The sequence below is a fragment of the Aquarana catesbeiana genome, linkage group LG11 (assembly GCF_042186555.1).
Source record: "Aquarana catesbeiana isolate 2022-GZ linkage group LG11, ASM4218655v1, whole genome shotgun sequence".
Taxonomy (NCBI): domain Eukaryota; kingdom Metazoa; phylum Chordata; class Amphibia; order Anura; family Ranidae; genus Aquarana; species Aquarana catesbeiana.
Genome location: NC_133334.1, coordinates 177,357,739 through 177,370,704, shown reverse-complemented (window position 1 = coordinate 177,370,704; position 12,966 = coordinate 177,357,739). Strand labels below are relative to the sequence as shown.

The window sequence follows — 12,966 nt, the reverse complement described above, 5'->3', positions numbered from 1 at the left end:
GACTCTGCCATTACCAATCCTACAATTGAATATAGCCACACTTCAGCGGATCATCAATCACTTCATCTGAGCAGCACGTAAACCACACATCAAAGCCTCTTTGCTCAACACACCCAGGATATATGCGTGCCTCGGAGTTTCTGACCTCCGGCTGTACTACAAAGCAATAGCTTAAGATCAAACCAAAAAGCTATGGGACATGTCCTAATTACAACCTTGGATCTTGATCGAAGCAACAGCACTCACAAAAAACCCTCATGTCTATTGGCTGCCATATGGATGGGACACCACCCTCCACATTCCATCCTGCCGACAGTCAATGCTACAATATCCACCTGGAAATCGGTCCTACAAATCTCCGGATGATTGCACTTACAGGCTCTTCACCAACTCCCATTGGCAGCCTTATCATTCCTATCCCCGGATCTTCCCCTTGAGATATGGTCCTCGCAGGGCCTTCGAAAGAATGGTGACCTGTTCCACCATAACCAAATCCTATCCTTCTACCAAACTAAGGACTGCTATGCCATCTCCAATAAGGATTTCTATGTGTACTTAAGGCTCCGTCACATCCTTACCTCTGTCTCAACCTCGCACAACACTGGGACTAAGGACATCCTACAATTCTTTACCTCAACCAGCAACAAAATTTGTGGCATATTCCATACCTATGGCATACTAGCAAAACCAAATCTGGAGGAACGTACCCCAACTATGGCCTACTGGGAATCCAAGCTACAATTTTATATCCCACTACCCATCTGGTACCGAACACTTCAATCATCCACCATGTACTCTAAAAATATTTCCCACTGGGAAACCTCAATGAAAATACTGTATAGGTGGTATTACACTCCTGTGAGACTAGCTCGAATGTTCCCATCTCATTACAGCAAATGCTGGAGAAACTGTGACTTAGATGGACATATTTTGTGGGCGTGCCCGTCTATGAGTATCTTCTGGATGGACATCGCCACCCTTATTCAGGATGTTACTAACCTACCTATGGAGTTAACCACACAAATGTCTCTCTTCGGACTATGTGTCTCGATTTGGCCCTTGAAGTTTCACCCCATCATTACACACATACTCATTGCTGCCCATTTATCTATTGTCCGGCTCTGGAAACAGGCCTGTGCACCTACTCTCAGTAACACCATTGATATTCTTAACGACCACCTCATAATGGAATTCCTGTTTGCAAAGGCACAGCTGACACTTGATAAATTCTACTGCCACTGGAAACTTTGGTTAACAGATCATAGAGCTCTGCTTTGTCCTTGACTAAACTCTCAAATACTAACTTTCATAGAAGAGTCCTCCTCCTCCTCCTTCTGAGCAACCCTTTATGCTTGTTCATCTCCTGGAATGAACTGAGCCGAACTGAGCCATGGGTTTGACTGCTGATAAGTTTACTATACTATCTCATTTTATACTAACAAGCACTAGTCTGTTCATCACCTGTCTCTTCCCCTCCCCACCACTCCATCTTTTCATGCTCTCACTTGGGGGCACACAAGGGATTAGTACTATGTATGTTGATATACCCCTGGTAACCCTTCCTCTTATATTGATGTCAAATGCCAATTATCTCTGTCTTTTGAGTTATTGTACATCACTTTAATCAATAAAAAAAAAAAAAAATACAAATGAGAACAAGGAAGCGGGACTTTAAATGAAGTACGCGGAGGGTCAAGTGTTGTGTGGAGTTATAATTAACATATCTATAATATATGTGTAAAAGTAGGACATTTGTCTCATAATAATTCAATAGAAAGTTGATATACTACATGTTATAGTTAAATATCTGCATAGAATAAAATATTGAATGAATGAAAAACTTGTACACGTGTTGGGCTGCCTAATGTGCCATCATGTTCCTGCTCTGTAATTATTTCATGCAGTATTTTTTTTTTCTCATCTTTGTTTTTTCCCCATGATAATTAAAAAATATATTTATGGCCCTGTACATATACCATTTTTTAATCCCCTGCTATAGGATACCTCAGGGTTTTGTGTGTGCTTTGGCAGCGGTCTGGATGTAGGTTGTGCTGTCTGTCTTGTGTTTTCTCTGGTCCGGGAGCTGCGATGCCCACTGCGGGCGTTCCCCTCCCCCTGTTCTCTTGCGGGGGGTGGGTGCACATGCACTACGTGTCAACGTCATGCTTCTCACGCCTGGCGGGCAGCGCCAGTTTCAATGGCACTGCATTTGCCAGCTGTCACGTCTACCTCAATGCAGGTGGTCAGACACTATAGCTAGCTCCCTAGGACACAGTATGTGGCCATCGATAGAGAAATGACACAATTTAAGATCTCCAACAGGACAAAAGCATAATATATTAGAAGGAATATGCCTAAATACAGACTCACCAAAGGTCTCCTGGTTAGTATATTCCAGGTCGCTGTGCTGATAAGGCACACACACTCAAGAAAATAGCCTGTAGCTCCAGATAGAGAATCTAAAAAGACCAGATATCTAGTGTCAGTTCCATAATGACAGCCTATTTCTGAAACATAAGTAATGAACAGAAGAGGATCCTAATGCAGGCCATACACGATGTGAATTTGGAACGATCCGTCGAGCGATAAACGAAAGCGGCGCTCACAACAGCATGCGAGTGTACCATCAATTAGGTACGAAAATCGTACATCAAAACACTGTTTTCATGCCAATAGAGGAAGTGATGTAATGTTTTGTAACCTTTTAACCACACCCCTACTGTACAAAATCGGGTCCGGCCAATTACGAAAAGAGCAGTCTTTCCTCGCAGCGCACGTTCATTCGTTCCGAGAAAATGCCTTTTAAGAGGTACAACAGAAAGCAAAAAATGGTAGCCATGGTAATTGCAATAATAGCCTTGGAGGAGGAGAAGAAAAAAAAGAAGAAACAGAAGGAAGAGCAGAGTGTGGACAAAAAACACAGGAGTCATTCGAGATGCTGTTATCGCATGTGTGGCCACATATCACCAAACAAGACTCCTGTATGAGGAAGGCTATCAGTGCAGAGGAGAGGCTCATGGCAACCCTCCGTTTCCTGGCTACAGACAGGTCTTTCGAAGACCTGAAGTTTATGACCGGAATTTCTGCCCAATCATTAGGTCGTATTATACCGGAGACGTGTGAATAAATATGGTGAACTGTCTGATATCTATTACATGACTACATATAAAATAGAGTTGAAATATATAAAATTCAGCAATGTGTCTAAAATTGGCAAAAATGCTATTCATCCCAAGAAAATCCATATCCAGAAGTACACCACTACCAAAAAGAGACGTTGTGAAACAGAATATATTTTTTATTGAACAATAGTATTATTTAACAATGACCGTTTCAAATTCAACAAGAACAGTAAAGAAAATGTATTGTTATAGTCACAGATTAGTATATTGTGTGTCACAAAACCAAGGACCTTGATGTTGTTCTTGGTGCATTGCCCAGCTTGTGGTTCCTTGTTGTTGGGACATATTACTCATCTGCCAGTTTGGGGCAGATGGTACAGGTGGGTGAGATGTACATCCCTGATACCCCATAATATCAGTGTTTGCTGTAAGATGTCCCTTGACCAATGCCAATCATTTTATGTAGCAGAGGTTCAAACAAGTCTCGCTGTTGCATGGACATCCTGCGTAACTTGTGTGCAACAAGGTAACCCACAGCATCACATTCATCATCCTTTTGTTGCATGATAGATGATGCATCCTTCAGTAAAGTGGAAGTATTATAATCTATATTCCTCATTTTTTTCCCTCTCTGAGTCCTCAGACCTGATGGCCCTGGCTGCTGTACTGGGCTTGGAGTATCCTATAGAAAATAATTAAAACAGTAATTATTCATCAATTACTATCAATGCTAAATATTCTTATGTTTTTTTTACCAACAGTTTCCCATAATTTCCTAGGAATGGAAAGACCTTGCTAAAGAATTGCAGGATATGTGGAATTTCCCTAACTGTGGGGGTGCAATTGATGGGAAACATGTAAGGATCACCCCACCAGCCAATTCAGGATCCTACTTTTACAATTACAAAGGGTTCTTTAGCATAATATTAATGGCGATCGTCAATACAAAATATGAATTCATATACCTGGACATAGATAAAAATGTAAGAAACTCAGATGGAGGAGTAATACAGCGGAGTGAATTTCTGAGCAAATTGAAAGGAGGTGTATTGCAACTTCCATCTTCAAGTGAGACTAAAGAAGGACTAAATTTCGTCTTTATTGGGGATGACGCCTTTGCTTTGCATAAACATCTTTTGAAACCTTATCACTTAGGTAGTTTAATAGCTCAACAGAAGATATTCAATTATCGCCTGTCTAGGGCAAGACGGGTGGTTGAGAATGCGTTTGGCATTATGGCCAGCAGATTCAGAATCTTCCACACCGCTATGAATGTAGCAGTGGACAAAGTGGACATTATTGTAAAGTGCTGCTGTATGCTACACAATTTCTTATGACGTACAACAGTGTCATACATGCCATCATCTGCAGTTGATATGGAAGACATTACCAGTGGGACAATTGTGCCAGGTGACTGGCGAAATGACAGTACTGGTTTGCAAAATTTAGCTCCTGCAAGGCCTAGAATACCAACTGCCAATGCATGTCAAAATCGACAAAATTATACTGATTATTTTGTAGACAGGGGGGCAGTTGCATGGCAGGACTGTATATAGCTATATATAATATCGTTCATTATATAGTAATTGCTGGTAATATGTAAAACATGTTAATTTGATAACCCATGACTCTGCATTTAAAATAAATTGCAATGAAAATGTTCTAGTAAATATATACTGTTAAATACTTTTTTCCATCAGCAGTACATAACAGTCTTGTTACTTCTATTGGTGTCAGGTTAAAGCTTGGAGGAGGAGTTCTCATTCTACTTTGACTGTCCTATGAAGCTACATGACCACTGACCCTCTGTCTCCACAGTGCCAATTAGCCATGTGCTGATCACATGCACTCAATATCCCCCCCCCCCCCCCAAAACAAATTAAAATCTCTATAGCAATACACATCAAACAGAGCATGTGCAACTTGTCCCCTAGCCTCTGTTCTATCAGGAGATGGATTGGGGACAGTGGATGAAGGGAACAGAGAAGACAAGATTAAATGGCCATTGTAAACAATGCAGTGGATAAACCCTTGTTTCACAATGAGTGCAACAAGAATGCTTTACTGGATCTAGATGGCATACTGATTTTAATATTGTGGTTTTGGTTAGATTTACAGTTTAACAATATTCATGCAAGAAAGTATAGTAGTGTACTAATTATTCACTACTCTATTGGCAGTTTAAATAAAGTATATAACATGATACAACATACATTTACCTGTGTCTGTGTTTGGGACATATCCTCTGTTTCAGATAATGCACTGGAGTCTGATGCCCCACTTGCTTGAAGAGAACAATGGGATTCTCTGGGATTATCTGAATCAGCCAAAAACATCAGGTCTTTGAAGTACCACAAACGTGGCACATACACGTCCTCAGCTTCTGCACCAGATTTTTTGGAGGCTTGTATTTTTTTGTACTCCTTCTTGAAAACAGTGCACAAGTTAGCAATCTTGTTCTTCACATAGTATTCTGTGGGTTCAACACAAACTGCTTTACATAGTTCTTTTACAGCTTCATCGCGCTTATAGCGATTGGAATAATCTCTTGACTTCACATCCCATAAGCAGGATAATTCTCTGTATTTGTAAATAAATTGCGGTAGGAAATCAGGAGATATATATATATTGCGCTGGTAGATTTATGATCTACCAACTGATAGGTAAATTTAGTAAATTGCTCGTTAGGGGAGTTAGATTTGCCTCTGTTCCAGCTTGGCTGACATTGCGCGTGGTTCCACACTGAGCCGGTGGGTGTCGCTGTTACCATTGGCTAGTGTTGGAAAGGCAACGTGTTGAAGCATATGGGTGCTCCTCTGTCCCGGAGACAACTCGGTGGAGGTGGTCCTCCGAGTTGCATTCTGGGAGAGGGTATTTATGGGACAGACGCCATGTTTTGGTGTTCATTTTCAGCCACGTGCTGGCCCTCCTGGCCGACAGGTATGCGTTAGAGTGCTACCTCGTGGTCCTCCATTCCGGATGCCTGCGCTGCTGCGGTGCGTGGGTGGGCCCAGAAGCATGTCTGGGGCCTACCACAGCAGCCAAGGAATAGTCCTGAGCTGTCTATCCAGAGTGAAGAAGCTGGACAACTGAGAAGATCCCAGGGGAGGACCCGTCATGGAAGGATCACACAGAGTGCTGGTCTGGAGAGGGGCCTGGTGACTCGGTTGGAGGACGTATCCTAAAGTAGTTTTACAGCATAGTACTGCCGGGTTGGCTTAGAGGTCCAAGTACTGTGTCTGACTTTCACCGCAAAGTTTAATACATCCTGTGGCAGAGGATTGTATGGATTTATTTCAAGTGAGTCTGTGGCAGAGACTTTTGTTCATGCTACGTACTGGCTGCTGAAGAAGCTGGACAACCGAGAAGATCCCAGGGGAGGACCCGTCATGGAAGGATCACGCAGAGTGCTGGTCTGGAGAGGGGCCTGGTGACTCGGTTGGAGGACGTATCCTAAAGTAGTTTTACAGCATAGTACTACCGGGTTGGCTTAGAGGTCCAAGTACTGTGTCTGACTTTCACCGCAAAGTTTAATACATCCTGTGGCAGAGGATTGTACGGATTTATTTCAAGTGAGTCTGTGGCAGAGACTTTTGTTCATGCTACGTACTGACTGCTAGATGAGAGAGGCCTATCCAGGCGAGAGTGAAGGTAACAAGCCCGCTTAAACCACCAGCTCCACCGAGAGTTATTGCTACATTATTTATATATATATATATATATATATATATATATATATATATATATATATACACACACACACACACACACACACACACACACACACACACATATATATATCTCAAATTTCTAAAGTATTATAATACAAATGGCCATCTAGAACATCCAGGCCTGAATACCATAACAAGACCGCTATAATCATACAATAAAAAGTACTTACATAAATCACACACACACACCCACGGACACCTTAAATATTCAATGTAGAGTCCCCAGATCAAAACTTACCTCAGGTATCTATGTGTGACTTATCGTCTGCCGAACGAATACTCCCAGAATATTCCTACATGACATTAGAAACCCGCGGACGTTCGTATAATTACATGCGATGTATCATGTACAAGCCACGCCTCTTCTTTAATACAGTGCACAGTTGCAGACATCATGGCAGAACACATGGCAGATTCTCCAGGTGCAGGGCCACAGATCGAGCAAAGAGAGGAGATTGTGGAGGTGGAGGCAAGTCAGCTAATAAGTGCAGTCACCAGAAGGAGAAGGAAGAAAGCCACCAACATGACTTTGGAGGAGATGGTTGACATGGTGAATATACTGCAAAAGAAGGATTATGATTGTCGTGCGCAAGTATACAGCAACATGAACATACGCAAAGATGCAATATTAGTGAAGGTGCAACGTGTTTTACGCAAAAGCCATGGCATTGAACGCACAAAAGACCAGTTAAGAAAGCGATGGTCTGACCTGAAATTAAGAGAAGACAATCAGCTTAGAAAGATCAACAAAATAATCCACAAAAGTAAGTACTATATATTTATGATCTTCTTGTATGCGTATTCCATAATTTCTTAGTGTTATATGCCATCTGTATGCCATGTGCATCCTTTCTGCTTTCACCCATTTTGCTTGGGAATCTACATTGCAGTAGGTTGCTTGACTTTACAAATATACAAAGGTTTCATGTTTGAAAATGTAAAAATGGTATTGCAGCTTTACCTGCACCTAAAATTCATATTTTGCATTTAATAGGAAGCCTAGAAAAGCAACATGGAGAGGTGGAAACAGCACATCAGGATTTGGAGCAAACATGTGCTCAGTCTGACAGCGCAACAGACAGAACTGTAATCATACTGACGCCTGTTGAAGGGAGTGATGAGAGCAGCCATGTGTCCACTTCAGGTAAATTAACTTTATTTTTTTGATCTGCTTTATTTTTGTAGTTTTTTTCATTTTTTTTAGTTAATCATTTGCCTTTTTTTTTTTTTTTTATAGCTGTTTGATCATCTGCTTCATGCAGCTTAACGTTTGACAGTAGTACATCAGCGAACCGAATGATTGCAGATTTAAAGTCATTAAAAGCTGATGTTGAGAATGTTCGCACTAACCTGAATTCTTTTCCATGCAGAATTTCAGAGATAGTTGAGCAATTATCTACATTTTGAATTGTTTATATGTTTAGATTGTCTTTTGTGCATACCCTGGTTCGTTTTTGCTTTTGTTATACATACCTATTGTCCATCTGTACCGTCTAGTGCAAAGGAGACATATTGTAGGCCCTTGTCCAACTTTACTTGTAGTTTTATACCTGCAATCATGTTGTCCATCTGTACAATCTAGCACACAGCTGATTGTACAAATGGACACTTATCTGGAACGGGCTTGAAAACCTACACTGTTCTTGTCCATCTGTACCGTCTAGTCTAGTGCAAAGGAGACATATTGTAGGCCCTTGTCCAACTTCACTTGTAATTTTACACCTGCAATCATGTTGTCCATCTGTACAATGTAGCACACAGCTCTACTGATTGTACAAATGGACACTTATCTGGAACGGACTTGAAAACCTACACTGTTCTTGTCCATCTGTACAACCTAGCTCAATGTATCCTTCTGGTACAAATGTACACATTTCAACATTGCACAGCAGTTGTAGGCAATGTTTTGACTATATGTACAGTTTAGCACAATGAATACAAATTGTTCATATGGACTCTTGTTATACTTTAATAGTTTTTATAAACCTATGGTGTTTTATGGATATGTGTACAGAGTGTATACTGCATCTTTATTGTGATAATGTCTTTACAAGAATTCCTTCCATTTGAATGCAGTTGTACACCTGCTATGTTTTGGTCCACCTGTGCAGTCTTGTATATTGTACATATGGACACTTTATATGCAGCTGTCTGGTATTGTTTTCCACCTGTAGACACTAGCACACTGCATCCCTACTGTGATAATGTTCACTTTTTCATAATTGCACTACTACTGTACAACTGTACAAAATGCATAGTTTTTTTTTTATATGAAGAGGTTATATTTTTGTATTTAGAAGTGTATGTTTTAATGAAGGAAATACTTTTACATGTTTATACATACAGGTACAGGCATGAAACCCCATTCCTGTTTTGGGTTTGGCACAATAAATCTGTGCTTGTTAGTATTTGGTCTGGAGTGTCTTTATTTTAATCATTATGTGAATGATGTGATACCACCTGTATTCACCACACTTGATGTTGTACACAATTTGAAATATCCATTACACATGCACACACACTTTTGTGTTTATTCCACTTTGCTTGGAGACATGTCGGCACCTCCTGGATGAAGCACTTTTTTAAAAAAAATGTAGCGAATGTGGTGTATAGCATATGCAATAGGTCAATATTGTCTGCTTTCTTTATCTTTTTTCCTGCCATGTCAAAGGAGGTGTGAAAGGACCATTATACACACACAGGTATTTGTGTTTATTTCACTTTTCTTGCAGACTTGTTGGCACCTCATCAGACTTTGCTGTGGTCTATTGTTTTTGCTGTATTAATATCATTTATAGTTGTAGTCGAACATTCGTTCGTGTTTTTTCGGTATGTTTTCCTCCCGGTTCGAACTTTCCAGGGATCATGCGCAGTTCTGTGTCTTAGGTAAAATCGTCCAACTCTGCCATTAACGATATGAAATTTGGACGATTTTTCTCAAAAAACCCAACATGTTGGATTTGTCAGTTTGGGCTGTCATACAAAAATCGCGTGTCGCACATACCACACTAACGATACGAAAAATGGTCGATTTACTTTCGATAAGGATTTTCGTTCGAAATTCGCATCGTGTATGGCCGACATAAGCAACAATGCAAGATTAATTTCACAGTGTGGGTGCTACCAAAGTGATCATCAGCAGGGGGAAGACAGAGAGACAGGACACCAAAGAATAGAAGTGTCAGATTCCCTTTAGGAACAAATAATAAACTGCTCCACTGGCTATCACCTGCAATGAAAAATAATCACCAGCAGTGGGAAGACAAAGAGACAGGACACCAAAAAATAAAAATGTGTCAGATTCCCTTAAGGGCCCTTTCACACTGGGGCGGTTTGCAGGCACTACTGCTCTAATAATAGTGCCTGCAAACCGGCCCGAAACAGCCGCTGCTGTCTCTCCAGTGGGCTTTCACACTGGAGCGGTGCGCTAGCAGGACGGGAAAAAAGTCCTGCTAGCAGCATCTTCGGAGCGGTGAAGGAGCAGAGTATACACCGCTCCTTCACCGCTCCTGCCCATTGAAATCAATGGGACAGCGTGGCTATACTGCCGGCAAAGTGCCTCTGCCCCTTTTTAACCCTTTCTCGGCCACTAGCGGGGGATAAAACTGCCCTGCTAGTGGCCGAATACCGACGGTAAAGCGCCGCTTACTGGGCCGCATCGCCAGGAATAGCGACTGTCTGAATCGCATTGCCAGAGAGTCCAAAATAAGAAAAAGCAGAAAGCTCAATGGGCATGGGCTGGACTGGCATAAATGATGCAGTGGCAGACTGGGCCACATCACCAGGTGTAGCGACTGTCTGAATTACAGCGCCAAGCGTAGCAACTTTCTGAATCACATCACCAGGTGTAGCCACTGTCTGAATCGCATCGGCAGGCACAACAACTGTCCGAATCACATCACTAGGTGTGGCCACTGTCTGAATCGCATCACCAGGTGTAGCAACAGTGGAACTTGCGGACAAGTTAGCCTGGCTGTGTGTTCAAGGGAATTTAGTGACAGGCAAAGGTAGGGGTAATCCAGGGGGCTTGATTTCTGAGGATTTAGCGGAAGTTTTCAAACAGGGGTCAAGGCTACGAGACAACAAATAAGCTTGGTTTCTAAGAGGACAGGGTTCAGGCTGTGGCAATTGGCTGGAGAGGTGGCCTGTAGAGAATTCAATAGACTTGTCAGTGTCTTTAGTTATAACCGAGTCATATAAAAGGTACATGGTTATGTAAACTGTAGTCACATTTGGAAACGTTGTCATGATCAGGATCTGAATAGGACTGGAATAAAGGCATGTGACTGGTACTGGCCACACAAGAGTTATACATGGGCAACTGGTCAGTGGTCTTAATGCAATTCTGGTTGCAGGTCTGGGACCAGGCCCCAATCTCCTCTGCAGCCCAGTCTATGTGCGGGTTGTGAAGTTTAAGTCAGGATACCCCAAGATAAGGGGATAAACAGGAGAAGAGATCAGGTAGAAGCTTATTGTCTCCCTGTGAAATTCCCCAATGGTAAGGGTAATAGGTACCGTACACAAGGTCACCAGACCCATGGACAAGGGGGAATTATCAATGGCTAAGACTGAGAAGGGTCTGTGCACCTTAGTCACAGGAATCTGTAGACTGTGTGCTAGGTCCCTATCAATGAAATTGCTAGCAGCACCAGAATCAATGAAAGCAGAGAGGTGGTGACAAAACTTGGCAGAAGTTGTGCAGGAACAAACATTTCTGGGGGAAACAGACACAGTATGTCTATGGAAGCAGACCCCACCCACACTAGACTCTTGGCGTTTCTCGGCTTATTAGGACAGCTAGCAACAAATTGGCCGTGGTTGCCACAATATAAGCAGAGACCCTGAGATCTCCTTCTAGCCTTTCTCCAGAAGATAAATGGGTAGTGCCAAATTGCATGGACTCATCCTCCTGGAGAGGCTGAGAGGGCCCAGGAAAAGAAGAAAAGGTGGGCAGCGTACTAGTGGGACAATGGAACAAACCTCTCTGTACGCCTTTCACGTAAAGGCCTGGCTATACAGATAGCTACTTGCATGGCTTCATTCAATGACTTCAATTCAGGGTAGTGAACTGAGGAGTCCTTGATGGAATCAGATAAGGCTAACCAGAATTGGCTTCTTAGAGCGGGGTCGTTCCACTCTGAGTCAGGTGCCCATTGGCAGAACAGTATTGCTTGGCTGTGCGTTTACTCTGACGTAATGACCGAAGATTAGCTTATGCTGAGTGGGCACGATCAGGATCATCATAGAGTAAACCCAGGGCCTTGAAAAATTCTTCAACTGACCCTCTGGCTGGGTCATCTGCGGAGAGACCAAAAGCCCAAGACTGGGGATCCCCCTGCAACCATGTAATAATCAAGTTAACTTGCTGTGCTTCTGAACCAGAAGACTGTGGCTTAAAATGGAGGACCACCCTAAAATAAAAAATTGCATCAAAAATCTTTAAAAAAATTAAAAAAAAACATTTGAAAAAAAACATTTTTAACTTACCTGAAACCCTTGTTGCTAGGCAGTCTTCCTAATCTGCCTCTTCCTAATCTGCCTCTTCCTATTCCGCGGAGCTTCCTCCTCTTCGGCGAGCGGCCCCGTTGCCTTCTGGGATCTGTGTGTGTCCCAGAAAACCACGGGGCCATTCACTAAGCGCCACGCGACTTGCGCATGCGCAGTAGGAAACGGGCAGTGAAGCCGCAAGGCTCCACTGCCTGTTTCCCTTCGTTAAGATGGAGGCGCCGGTGGTCGATGGACGGATCGGCCTCGGGTGGCCGACATGGCAGGCTCGCTGGAGCTGGACAGGTAAGTGTCCTTATTAAAAGTCAGCAGCTACAGTGTTTGTAGCTGCTGACTTTAAAAAAAAAAAAATTGCGACCAGAACCCCCCTTTAAGCTTAAAATATAGCATACAACATATTTTTAAAGTTGGAAAACACATGGGGGTCACCAGAAAAACGGTCAGGCGGGTTAACTTTGGGCTCTGGCTCCTGTGTTATTGCTGGAGGTGCGCTTACACGCAAAGACAATTCCTGGACTTGGCTTGTCAGTTTGCACATTTCCTCAGCAAATAAACAGGCCTGTGCAGAGTCCATCTTGACAGAAAATGTTGTTAAAGGCTTGTGATAA

The 12,966-nt window shown here is 42.4% G+C and overlaps 1 protein-coding gene across 6 annotated transcripts in view; it reads right to left on the bottom strand.

Annotated features, from left to right (window-relative positions):
* RASGRP2 (RAS guanyl releasing protein 2) overlaps positions 1 to 12,966 on the bottom strand; it is a 1,629,940-nt gene that overhangs the window by 1,417,558 nt on the left and 199,416 nt on the right. The window lies entirely within an intron of this gene.